The sequence below is a fragment of the Podarcis gaigeae genome (genome assembly GCF_964106915.1).
Source record: "Podarcis gaigeae genome assembly, chromosome: 7".
NCBI classification, from domain to species: domain Eukaryota; kingdom Metazoa; phylum Chordata; class Lepidosauria; order Squamata; family Lacertidae; genus Podarcis; species Podarcis gaigeae.
Genome location: NC_139683.1, coordinates 87,969,042 through 87,982,861, shown reverse-complemented (window position 1 = coordinate 87,982,861; position 13,820 = coordinate 87,969,042).

The following is a 13,820-nucleotide window of genomic DNA, read 5'->3' as shown; positions in this document are numbered from 1 at the left end:
AAATGATATATAATGAGATGAAAAAGGTATTCAAGTATACCTTCCCTAAGAAACCAGAGGCCTTCCTTCTGGGTATTGTCGGCCAGAAGGTGTTAAAGAAGGACCGAACATTTTTTATGTATGCAACAACAGCAGCAAGGATACTTGTCGCCAAGCATTGGAAAACCCAAGATTTACCCACACTGGAAGAATGGCAGATGCAACTGATAGACTATATGGAACTGGCTGAGATGACTGGCAGAATCCGAGACCTGGGAGAAGAGACGGTGGAAGAAGATTGGAAAAAATTCAAGATTTATCTACAAAAATACTGTAAATTGTATGAATGTTAAGATGGATGCTAGAATACAAACAACTTGGCACCATTAAGCTAGATGAAGTGAAATATGAAGATAAGCTAAATTTAAGAAAAGATAAATTTTTGGAAATTTTAGGTTATATTTAAATTTTTAAGATCTGAATAAAGGATATCTAAAATTGGAAAATTAGATAATAAGAATAGAAACAAGGGGATAAATTTGCTGGATAAAATTTTATAGTCAGGAACGCAGGAGCGGGAGATGTGAGGGAGTCCAAAGAAGTCAAGAAAATTATGTTAAGAGATGTGTTATATTGTATTGTTTATTGGTATTGTAATTAAAAATAAAAACTGTTAATAAATATTATATATATAAAAAAGAAGCGGCGTAGTCATGCTGGCCACATGACCCGGAAAAACTGTCTGCGGACAAACGCCAGCTCCCTCGGCCTGTAAAGCGAGATGAGTGCTGCAACCCCAGAGTCATTTGCGACTGGACTTAACTATCAGGGGTCCTTTCCCTTTTATGATTGCGGTCACCTCAGTAGTATGTGCCTATTAATTCCATAAATGAGTTCCTCCTTACATATTCTTCCTGTTTCTCCTGAACAAGTGCAAACTTCACTGGGTGACCCCAAATTGTAGTGTTTATAGAGATAACGTTCCCGTTACCTACAGTGGATTTCACCTGTCATTCTGTTACCCATTCACCTAGTTTGGAGAGATCCTTTCTCAGTTCCATTTGGGATTTAACTACTGTATCCTGAATAATTCAGTGACATCTTCCAATCTGCTTCATTCTTCATCCCAGACTCCAGACGATTTATGAATAAGTCAAATAGCACCACTCCCAATACAGGAACCGTGGACTTCCTTACATTTGTGAAGTTGTAAATTTATTCCTACCCCCCAATCCCTACTTTTAAGTAGCACCAGAATTTCCTGCGCTCTATCTGGAATAAAAACCAATTTTGTTTAAATATTGTTGCATGTATATATATATATATGCAACAATATTTAAACAAAATTGGTAGAAATTCCAAATGAACTTTCAAGTGTCAGAATTCACATTTTGAATTTAACATTTTAATTCCACTTTTAAAAACTTTCCAATTTCAGCAATGTTCAAACACTAGAACAAAAAATGCTTTAAAAATATGTCAGAAAAACACCTGAAGATTTGACCATCTCTTTTGACCCATTGAAATCCTTGTCTTATGCAGTCGTTTCACTCTGTGAAACTTCTAAAGAAATAAATTGCAATCTTCAAAGCGATTCACCCGCTTTATAATCACAATGGAAGTTAGGTACATGTAAACATACGTAAGGCTGAGGTCATTTTAAGGGAGGAAGTTCTGCTTAAGGGCAGAGAAAGTACTTATGCTGGATGGGATTCCAGCAACACGGTTCAGGATTTCTTGTGGCCATTTGCCACTGAGAAAATGGTTAGGTGGACAAGGTCAGGAAGACAAGCTTCCGTTCATGGTGCAAATCTGTGTTTTTACCATCTATAAACCACCAGCCCATTATATTATTTTCTTTGAACGCATTTCGCAGAGGCCATTGCCAGAAGCAGGATGTCAGCCCACATTGGACATTACTTTGTTCCACGACGACAATTCCTTTGTTCCTAGCAAGGGTAAAATTCTCTCCTGCTGAGAAAGACCAGTCGAAAACCAGGCACTGTGTCAATTCTACTAAAATCCAGATTGTTGAGAAGAGAATTTTACTCTAGGAGCATAGCAGAAAGCATAGATAGATAGATAGATAGATAGATAGATAGATAGATAGATAGATAGTTTTTTCCTTTATAAAGCAATCCATGTGCTGCAGTTATTCAGATCAGCAACCAAGCACGCTATGAGAGGCCAGGCAGCAACTAAAAATGGGAAAGGGACCCGGAGGGCCTTACACTGCCCAGGTATGGACACCCCAAAGGGACCCCTTGGTCCACCTTTGCTACCTTCTGTTTGACCTTTACAACCAGGGGATAAAATGTTAAGACAGGAAAATTGGATTTGAGGAAAGAGTTTGGAAGTGAACTCTTGAATGTTAATTCAAAAGGAACTGCAAATATTAACCACAAAGAAATAGCATAGGCTTTTGGATTTACAGAAATCCATAGGACAGGACAGGATTATTTGTGATACTTGCTTGGCTATTCACTTTTTTACTTATTTAATTTTCATTTCAGTTTCAAGTCCAAATGTTTCTAAGATCCTGGCAAATCACAGCATGAGACTTTGTGCACACCCACACACAAAGAAGGTTGGATTTTGTGAGCTCTCAAAAGGAATGAAAAAGCAAGTTTACCATGTTGTGTAGAGGACTTGTAAAAACTGAGTTGACAAACGGCAACCATTCCAGAGTAAACACCTGGATTGAGAGCACCCCATGGCTCCAAGATCCCTTTCTTAGTGGGTCACAGCCAGTTCAGCCCCTACCAGTGTATATGCAAAGTTAGGATTAATAGACCGCAAATCACTTTCACTTAGGTACATTGAATCACATTTGCCATTTTAACGCCTGTCTTTTTTCTTCATACTACCATTTCTGCACAAGTGACAAAGCACAAGTCCAAGACTGATCTTTGGTGGACGCCACTTCTTACAAACCCTCCATTTATTCCCACTCTCTGCTTCCTGCTCCATAAGCAGGCCGGTCCTCTTCCAATGACTGCTACACATACTCAGAAGGTGAGGGACTTAATGAAAAGCTTTACCTACTTCCCTTCCACCACGACAACTTAATATTCAATGCTTCCCTCTTCTTTACCAGATTACCAATCTATAAGAAGACCTATTTTTTCTACCCACAACTTCTAAGTTTACACAGGTCAGGAGCCCAGCCTCCATGTTTCTTTAACTAATTTTTTTTATTTGATTTAATATTTGTATCCCACTTTCCTAGGAAATGTTGAGCTCAAAGCAGCTCACAATAACAACAGAACCTTAAAATATTAAAAACATTTCTATCACTACAATTGCTCTATTCACCGATACTCTCAAAGAGTTCTGAAAAAGTTGGTGCAGAAGTCATGCAGATTCATCCTCAGCAAGGCTTGTCCTATGTTTGTTTTCCCTTTTTAGCTTTAGAAATGTTTTGCATCCATTTTCCTGGGAGGGAAGTTAGAACAGAGTCCTTCTGGGTCCCTCAAATTAAATGGCGAGGAGACTAATTTTAATGACACTGCATATCTTTGATAACAGATCAGCAATTTCAGGTCTAAGACCTCTTGGGTGAATGACATCTGATTAATGATGGTGAGAACTCTCCCAAGCGAGCTCAGGATAAGGCTCAGGAAAATAAAACCAATACCACAAAACAAGCTTGGCTTGTTTCAGATGGCTGGTCCCCTTTTAAGTTTCCATTGGGGTACAGCAGTTGCTTTAGTTCTATTCTCTGTTATCTGCTGATCTCCTTAGGCCAGGCATAGGCAAACTCGGCCCTCCAGATGTTTTGGGACTACAATTCCCATCATCCCTGACCACTGGTCCTGTTAGCTAGGGATGATGGGAGTTGTAGTCCCAAAACATCTGGAGGGCCGAGTTTGCCTATGCCTGCCTTAGGCAAGTCACTAGCCTCTATTTTTGAGCTCACCCTCTGCAAAATGGGAACAAAGCGTTAGCAATCATTGATGTAGATAAGTAAGTGCCTATGATGAGGAAAATTCTGGGATGAGAGACTACTCAATAGCCCAGTTCATGGGGCTACAAGTCCCTCACGGGTCCATGCGGTCAGTAAAAGAAGGAAATTCCAGCCAAGTAATTTGGAGCAAAACAGAGGTCAGTAGACCATGATCTTTATTGTTGCGCAACAGGTCCCCACAGAAGTAAGGAACCCTGAGCATAGGGTGACATTGGCTTTTAAAACTTCCCACAATATCCCAGAATAGTTTGTACAGCATCATTGATACATCATCTTTACATCACGGACATGTCACAAAAGGGGAGGGGTAGAGAGAGGTTACGCTAGTTCAACCTTGGCAAACATCTCCAGACAAGTCCTTGGTACAAGACAAGACAGAGAAACCAGTAGAAGAACACTTCAATCTCCCAGGACATTCTATACAAGATCTCAAAGTAGTTGTTTTACTACAAAGGAATTTCAGAAATAGACTGGATAGAGAAGCTGCTGAATTGCAACTTATTACCAAACTTAAAACCATGGAGAGACCTGGTCTGAACAAAGACATTGGATTCTTATCTCATTATACATGACAAAGCCATTTTTCACCTTCTCACCCCTTGCTTTTTCCTGTAAGACCTATTGCAGTCGTTAAGAGTCGTCAACAGGCTCATCACAGCTATCTGCCAATCACCCATTCCCACCACCCTTCTGAGTAATACCCCTCCCTACCTTCTCACTATATAGAAGGGTCTGGAAACTTCTGTTTCAGTGTATCTGAAGAAGTGTGCATGCACACGAAAGCTCATACCAAGAACTAACTTAGTTGGTCTTTAAGGTGCTACTGGAAGGAATTTTTTTTGTTTTGACTATAGGCAAAACATGTCCAGGCACCTCTCAAGTACCCACCATCAAAGGACAATAGAGCTCCCTTTGCACGTCCATACCCTGGGGGCAAGTCTGGTGATGGGCTTTTGGAAGCTAACTGCTCAGCAATTGTCACCCCTGGGCACTTCCCCTGATGGGGTGGGTGTAAATGTCCTCAGGCTTGAGTGATTATGGCAGGGGGTGGCAGGGAAAAGAGTCATTTTTCCAAGGGCAAAATGGCATTGGAATGGAGGAAATTGGCAAAGGGGTTGATTTTATATGATTTATAAAGCTAGGTATCTTCCCTGAGCTGTCAAGTTGAAAGGATACATTCAGGCATAATATTTGTAACATTTAACAGCTTTAAAGATGTGCCCTCCCCCTGTAATTTTCATAACACCTAAAATGCAACTTAACCTCTTTCAACCTGATATTTGGAATCTGAAGTCACCCTTTCTGCAGACATACAGAAAGATAAGCTGTTGCACACAAGAGCCGTCTCACCCTGAAAGGATCTTTGTGTAGTAAAAATATGCGTACAGCATCATTTGTTTGACAATCGGTATATCCCCTTTCGCCAGAAGCGCATGTGCACACAAAATGCAGGAATGATCAAGTTCCAAAGACATGTAATTACAGTTACATATTCTCATGTAATACCATTATCCTTGCTTATTTACCTGTGGAAAACTCAAAGCCAACAAAAGTGGATAACTGGCTGCAACAACTAAAAGCAATTTGGAAATCCCCATCTACTCCACTTTTCCTTAGGATGTTTCTATTTACACTGGAGAAATGTTGGAGGGGACACCTCTATTTTCATCAGGCAAATGTTAAAGGGTATGGAAAAGGAGGTCCCTATTTTCATCAGAGAAACGGTGAAGGGTATGCTAGCTTTTGCACAGTAAAAAAGTATAATTAATTTTAGCTGTCCCTTAAGTATTTTTCTTAGAGCATAAATTGTGGGTTGCATGTGGGGTTGTTAGAAACCCTGAAAGCATTGTTGTCCACAAACCATGTGGGCATGGGAGTAGGACCCTGAAGGTCTTCTCAAAATACTCTCTTCATCTTCTCCAACTCAGTCACTTTGTCCTGTTCTTTGAGAACCAGCTGTTAAGTGTCCAGAAGAAATGCTAACAAAATAATAAATTGCATGGAGAATCCCCCGCCCTGGTCAGGTCTATTCAACAGGCAGATAAATGAATGGAGAGATGTAGAAAGTGGAGACCCCCAAGATTGGTGTTTGGTCCTGTGTTTTTAACGTGTTCATAAATGATCTAGTAAGCGGTGAAGGGGGCAGGTTTGCTGATGATACTAAGTTGTTCAGGGTCACTAGAACAACAACAACGGGCTCAAAATTGAGTGAATGGACACTGAAATTGCAAATGCAATTCAATGTAAAGAAGTGTAAAACAATGGCGTAAAGTAAAGGTGGAATGGATATAAACACAATACTGATAAATTACTTTATGTTTTGCGTTTATATCCTACCTTTTTCTCCAAGGAGCTTCCCCCTCCACACTTAATCCCCACAACAACCCTCTGAAGTAGGTTAGGCTGAGAGGCAGTGAGTGGCCCAGGTGAGCTTCATGGCTGAGTGAACCCCGAGCAACCAGGTCGCAGTGCAACACTCTAACCAGGTTCTGACACTGGAACAAACAAAATAAAAAGTCTCTCTCCAGCCCTGCCTGCTTCCCCTCCCCCCCATTTTGAATTGGGAGAGTGGGACAGGTCTGGAATCATGAAGAAAGGTACCATAAATACTCCTTTTTAGTTCCTGGAGAAGGCGATCTACTAGGGTGATCAAGAGCATTTCTCTCCCCAAAACAGGCTCAAAGCCCGACTGAAATAGGTCCTGATAATCAGTTGCTTCCAGGAATTCTTGAAGCTGGTTTACTGCTGTATCCTGCATTCTCAAGCACCTTCCTCTCAGGAGGTGAGAGGATTCATTGCAGCAAAAGTCGGAACTGGGAAGCAGGGATTTCTATAGCAGTGTAAAAACATGGCACCCGGGCTTTTCGAAGAATATCTGCTCCATCTGGCCTTTTGGTAGGCTGGTCATTGCCAAGGGAAAGAAAAGAAAAAGAGGGTTAGCATCACTACAAAAGAGGATACAAAATTGCCTTTCACTTGCATATGGCATTTTTTCTGTATAGACGCACACCCAGAAATTATTATAATGTGAATGGAACTACAATCCATCCCCAGTGGGGCAGGGAGCAGGTGACTTGTGTGCTAACTATTGATGGGCCCTGCTCTTCTGTTTTAGAGTTTTCACCTTTAAACCAAATTTCAGCTGGATAGTCTTCCAACAGAGGAGACCTCCAGACAGAGGACTGTCCTCAGACAGACCTTCAAAACAGAGAATTGCCCTTTGCAAAGTAGGATGTCTGGCATCACTAGCTCTGGAGCTTATCTGGTTAAAGTAGAATTGCCACCTCTATTATTCCTCCACCCCTTAAAAAAAAGGTAAGGTTTAAATCCAAGTATTTTGGTTTGGCGGGACGTAGGTGGCGCTGTGGGTTAAAGCCTCAGCGCCTAGGACTTGCCGATCGAAAGGTTGGCGGTTCGAATCCCTGCGGCGGGGTGCGCTCCCGCTGCTCGGTCCCAGCGCCTGCCAACCTAGCAGTTCGAAAGCACCTCCGGGTACAAGTAGATAAATAGGGACCGCTTACCAGCGGGAAGGTAAACGGCGTTTCCGTGTGCAGCTCTGGCTCGCCAGATGCAGCTTTGTCACGCTGGCCACGTGACCCGGAAGTGTCTCCGGACAGCGCTGGCCCCTGGCCTCTTAAGTGAGATGGGCGCACAACCCCAGAGTCTGTCAAGACTGGCCCGTACGGGCAGGGGTACCTTTACCTTTACCTTTATTTTGGTTTGGGCATTTATTTCGAACAATATTGTTGAAGTTTACCAAAATGTCCTGATGGTAAACAGAGTCTCCTGCAACAGCAGCTCCGTTGGACCAGAACCGGCCACTCACCCCCTGAGTATGACTGCTCTTAATGCAGGCCTGGTGCTGTGCTGTTTTTATTCACATTACCTGTACATTTTTAATAGATATTTTATATTTATATATAGTTTTAATTCTATGATGTTTAATTGGTTTTTAATAATTAAAACGCCTGCCAACCTAGCAGTTCGAAAGCACCTCCGGGTGCAAGTAGATAAATAGGGACCGCTTACCAGCGGGAAGGTAAACGGCGTTTCCGTGTGCGGCTCTGGCTCGCCAGAGCAGCGATGTCACGCTGGCCACGTGACCCGGAAGTGTCTCCGGACAGCGCTGGCCCCTGGCCTCTTAAGTGAGATGGGCGCACAACCCCAGAGTCTGTCAAGACTGGCCCGTACGGGCAGGGGTACCTTTACCTTTACCTTTTAATAATTAAAAAAAATGTTTTTAGCTGTTCCTCTTTTATCTGTAAGCTGTCTTGAGTGCCTGCCAGGAAAACAGGCGGAGTACAAATAAATATATTATAACAATAGCCTCTTGTCACCTCTGACCGGCCCCCTGGCACAGGCCTTTCCCATTGATCCCTTTAACGAGATTGAACCAGGGACATTTTGTACGCATAGCACATGTGCTACCACTGAGCCATGAGGAAACATTTTAAAAATGGGTTGTGGTCCTAATATGAGGTGCAATCCCTACATAGGGAGTATGTAGGGAGCAGACACTGGTTCCCTATTCTAAACCTTTGAACATTAAACCCAGCTAGAAATTTAATCCAGGAACTAGGATCTGAGGGGAGCCAGCCAGCCCTCAGGCTCCAAAAGCAATGCTGTTTCCCCCCCCTCTGCATCTGCCTGCACCTCCTTAGACTGAGCTAGTTTTGTGAGGAAGTTGCCTGGTTGCAATCCATGTTCTTCGGCTGCTGCATTTTCCTGACCCTCGAGACCCCTTTTCACATCTCTCCGACTTGGGGACTACTTACTTGGTTCTGACTTATGGCCTGTCTCTCGTACTCTGCCCTGTGCTGCCTGCCAGACATCCTCTAGCGACCACTGACAGTGCCAGAAGGAAGGCCCCGCGGAGCCTTGCAGTGAGATAAAGGGCAGGCGCAGTCAGGGATACATGCAGCAGCCATAGACAAACCCATTATTTCTTATAGTACTCTGGTCATTGCTCACTGTAGTGATCTGCTGGGATTCTGGCAGCCATTTTATAGTTTGGCAGCCACTGTGACTTAAAACAAAGAGTTGTCGATGGCACCAAATTGTTCCAGATCTTAACATCCTCAGCAGATGGCCAAGGAGTTATCCAAAAGTAAAGGATAACCAACTGGCAGATGAATTCACGGTAATTTAGGAAATGATGTACTTTGCGACAAAAAACATCTTAGTTTCACAATCATACCCCCAAATGACTTCTGAACCGGCTATAAGCAGTGTTATCATTCTGCAAAAAGAGGTGCTAGAACTCACCATGACCACCTGCCTGAGAGGTGCCGGAAATGATTCCTGGTGATTTCTGGCTGAAAAAAAGCCCTAGCTATAATTACCATGGGAAGAGAACTGGAGGTCATAGTCCCCTGCAACATGGGCTGCCTCATGGTTCTCCCTTGACAGCACACCAAGTGAGGGTCAGAGATGGCACAAGGAAACATGCTTGGATGCATTTATGTTTGGGGGGAATTTTCAGGTCTTCCAGTGGCTTCTGACACAGTGGGACTTTTAACGAGAGTGCGTGAAGGGCCCAAGTGACTAAAAGATCTGGCCCTACCTGGTCCTGGTTGCCTGGAGCCCACTTCTGCAGCTCCACCTGAAGCCTGGGTGAACTGGTGTTCAACATAATTGTCCACCTGGAGCCTTCACAAATCGCTTCTCCCAGAGGGAAGAGTCAGGAGCTATAGGACGTGCAGCTCCTTAGAGGCCAAAATATCTGCACATTTCTTGGAGGGGTACAGAAGGCGGGGAGAGGGGTTGTCTTCTGTGATCACTCTGGAACATTGGAAGGTCTTCACTTGAAACCGCCATCATGGCAGCAACCACAACATCTGAGGCCAGGAGAGCGGACACCATGCTCACCACCACGGACATAAGTCTTCATCAGTCACCACCACTTTTAAAATCGTCTTGTGTTTATTATGAATTTTGTTTATTGTCAGTTGTGTTCTGAGGCAGAAATGACCACCTTAGGCGATGCCAGCTCAGCGCCTTGGCAGCTTGGATATGGGATTTCACAGAGATATGTTGTATCTCTGGTTATCTATTAGAGTTTCAACTGAAATTCCATGTAAAACGAACTATGAAGCAAATTTGGGGACCCCACCTTAGGAAATATTTTGGAGTTTTTGTGAAGGAAAGCAAGCGTTTCAATAAGGTAAACCAAATACGACAAAGGGTGGGGGGCACGTTATTATTTGCCATGTATATGCCCCTCTGGTCTCATTTTCCACAGGTCTTCTTAGGCTTCAGGAGTGGCTATCCTGCAGATTGATCCAATCTCAGAGGACTGTTTTGAAGGCATGTAGGCTATTACCTGTTATGGGGAAAGGTCTCAGACCACATCTGGGAGAGTGGTTTGGGTTGCTGCAGATTTATTTGCCCATTTATCGTCCGGCCGTTGTACCTGGCCAGCTGCCCACCAGACATTGGTGACATTGGCATGGCCCTGAAATGCCACCTTGGCACAGGAATAAGAGCGACAGGAAGAGGCAGTTTCCATATTTCTTTTATGACCATCACCATCTGGTCCTGCAGCTGGTCTATTGGCAAATGGGACACCACCTTCTTCCAGGCTGCTCTGGAAGCGAATCTGTGGCATCCAACCATCTAGAGAGGCCCAAGATTTTGGTTGTGGGAACTGTCTCCTTCCTATCCCAACAGTCCTTGCTGATCATTTGGGTGGGTCACCAGCAGGTGGATTCTCAAGCACTCAAATGTGAGGGTCCAGGGAGAAGCAGCTTCAGTATCACTATTGGAGCAGGAAAATTTTCTTCCACCTTCCCACACCGGTTGTTCTCCTGAAAGTCTCTTCCCAGAAATCTCGGCTCCTACCCACCCAGCCTACTAACTGGGTTCCAGTCCTGTGTTTTCTTCATAGGTCTGGAGCCTGTAGTGGGGGGGGGGGGAGAAAAGTGTCTTCGGTGTAGTTTCAGAATAAAAATGACTGTCAAGGGAAGGATGAAGGAGACATCAACCCTGCACTTTGCCCTGTCCTAGGAGCATATTGTGGGGGGAAGAAGCCACCAGGGCGAGTACTGCCTGCAACCACAGGGTAACATTTAGTTGAAGAAACGGGAGCATAAACACATTTGCTCCACTCTGACTTCACGGTCTCCGCTTGGTGCTGTAGCTCCATCAATCTGCCTTAGAGGAACACTGCCAAATTGCTCTTCCTCCTTCAATTAAAGAGGCTAAAATATGAATTATATCTAATCTGTCCATGGCTATAAAGTGAGGCCTCCTGGCCCCCCCCCCAGCCCCATCCCCCTGCCGCCGCCTGCTTACACCCACAGTGAGAAAACAAGGAAGTGCTGGAGGACAGACAATGGCAACTTGAATTAAACGAGACAGTCCTCCAAAAAGGCACAATGGTCAGTCGCTCACTCCTCCTTTGTTCAAAGCAAAGGGGCAGAGAGAGAGAGAGAGAGAGAGAGAGAGAGAGAGAGAGAGACCACTTTGGGGAAGGGAAGGGCAAAAGTGCTGGCAGGAAAATAGATTGTGCATCTATTTTTTTTTGGGGGGGGGCTTGTTTCCACCACCAATCCCAGGGATATGATCATTCAAAAATCTCAAAAATCTCCTTCCTTCCTTCCCTCCCTTCCTCCCTCCTGCCTGCCTTTCTTTGTTTCTGCTTCCTGTTCAGCTGCGCATCCAGCCTTCCAAGAGTTAAAACTTTCCAGCCTGTGCTGCAGATTCCTTGCCTGCAGCCCTGCTGCCCTGAGTCAAATTAATCATGTACTGGGAAGCACAGCAGGCATGTACTAGCTCTGGGCATGGTGTATCACGTACTTTCTGGAATCTGTCACATGGGGAGCTTTCTCCTCTAGGCTCAATTGATCCTTTCTCAGTTTGATGCTGTGCTTAATTGTGAGACGGGCCTGCATTTTTGTTCTTCCGCTGAACTTAAAGGGCTACTCTTGCCAGCTTCATTGGAAGAAGTCTAGCACAACAGAATGGCCAAACAAAAAGGGCTTTCTGCCCCTGCCATCGTGTCCTTTCTGAGCTGTCGCTAGAGCAGCATGGAGATAAATTAATGTTTAGGTTCCCCTTCTTTCGTGTACAACTGGGGGAAGCTTCCCTGACCAAAACACAGCGCAGTCCCCTCTTCTGGCAGCGCATGTGAGAATCGCCAGGAACAGAAGAGGCAAGCAGGCGGTGGACAGGCTCAGCCACCCGTCATTCACACTGGGCACAACAACTCCAGCACAGGCTGCGCATCCTTGTGCTATCTGTGTTTTGCTGCACACGAGGCCCGCACCTCATCCAATGTGTGTCAACATGCAAAATTGTATCAAGCTGTTGGTTGAAACGAATCACTTATGAGGCACCTTTCAATCCTGAGTTGTGTTTCTTAAGTATGTTTCTAGCACTTACGACAGCAGGGAAAGGTGACGTTCAGCCCCTCTCGTCACGAGTTTAATTTCATATTCATGTATTTGAAAGTATGGCATCACCAGACCAGCTGCTCACTTGGGCTCCCCATTAATTCCAGGAGCCCCAAGTTCGCTATCCAGGCCGGCCCAAGGCTCCCACCCCATGCGCTGCCACTGGGGGGAGAAAGCCTTGGAACTCACCCACACTTACCAGGAAAAACCACTTTTCAACACTGAATTGGAACTAGTGGCAATTTGGGTTTTCTGTGAAATTGTTTTCCTCAGTAAAGAGAGGGTTTTATGGGGGAAATCCTGGGGCAAAGGGGGGGAAAGTGCTCAGACACAGAGCTTTAAAGCATGGGCCTGGGCTTAGAAACGCGACACAAAAAGGTCTAGATGAGCTTTTGCTCTCCCCCAGGGGCAGCTCGTGGTGGCAGCTGTAGGCTCCCGCCCCCGTGAAATGCCCATGGGAAGGAGGCCTCCCATGCCAATACGCAGATGTGCCACTCGGTGGCAGTGGAGGCAGGAGGCAGCATCCTGCAGGCGCATGGCTGTGGGATGGCCAGAAGGAGGGCCTGGTCCGTCCTGGCTGAGGTGTCTTCTGCAGCTGTGGCTTCTCACAGCACAGAGCTGCAATTTCTCAGCTGCTGAATTATAGCACACACAAGTCCTGGGGAAACGTGATTTACTTTCAACAGCACAGCCTCGAGGGAGGATGGCTGGGCTGTATGCAATAAATGTGCCCAAACCTGAATTTGTTTTCTAAAAGCTGCAAAAGTTCAGTGTGAAAGACTCAGGCATTCAATAGTGTTTTTTCCAGCTTTGTTGTTGCAACAGCTTTGAAAATTCCTTTAATTTGAGGGTCTTGTTTTGTGTAAACTGGACGCAGTGCACATTGACAGCAAATGGTTTCTTAGTTTTACTTACATATAAATGTACAAGATGAGAAAGACATCCATTTATTTTAGTTAGAAATATTTATAGACTGCATAACCAAAAAACTCTCTGAACAGTCAACATAATAAAATTATTGATGAAACACAGCTGAACCGTACAAAACTGTTAAAAAGCAAGCATGCGTAAGATAATTATCAATAAACTACTGATAAGTAAAACTTTTAAAACAAGCGTAGGTTACTAAATGATACATCGGGTTGAGCTCGCTGAAATAAAAAGCTATTTAACAAGTGTCTGAAACAATCTGTCACTAGGCAGGGAGTTCCAGAGCACAGATGTTTCTCCCACTGGAAGAGGTTCACGAGGAAACTGAACTTGCACATTCCAGTAATTGTGACAGGATGTATTCTAGAGTGAGCACAGGCTGTTGGACAGAACAACCTACTCCTTATTGCAGAACTGGTCATGATATGTCTGCTCCAGGTTTGGCTCTTGACCCCATGGGGCTTTTAGCATGATCTCATCCTTGCCCTGCCATGAGCATCTTACCATCCACTCCCCCCTAAAGGTCCCTCTGCATTGGGCCACTGGGCATG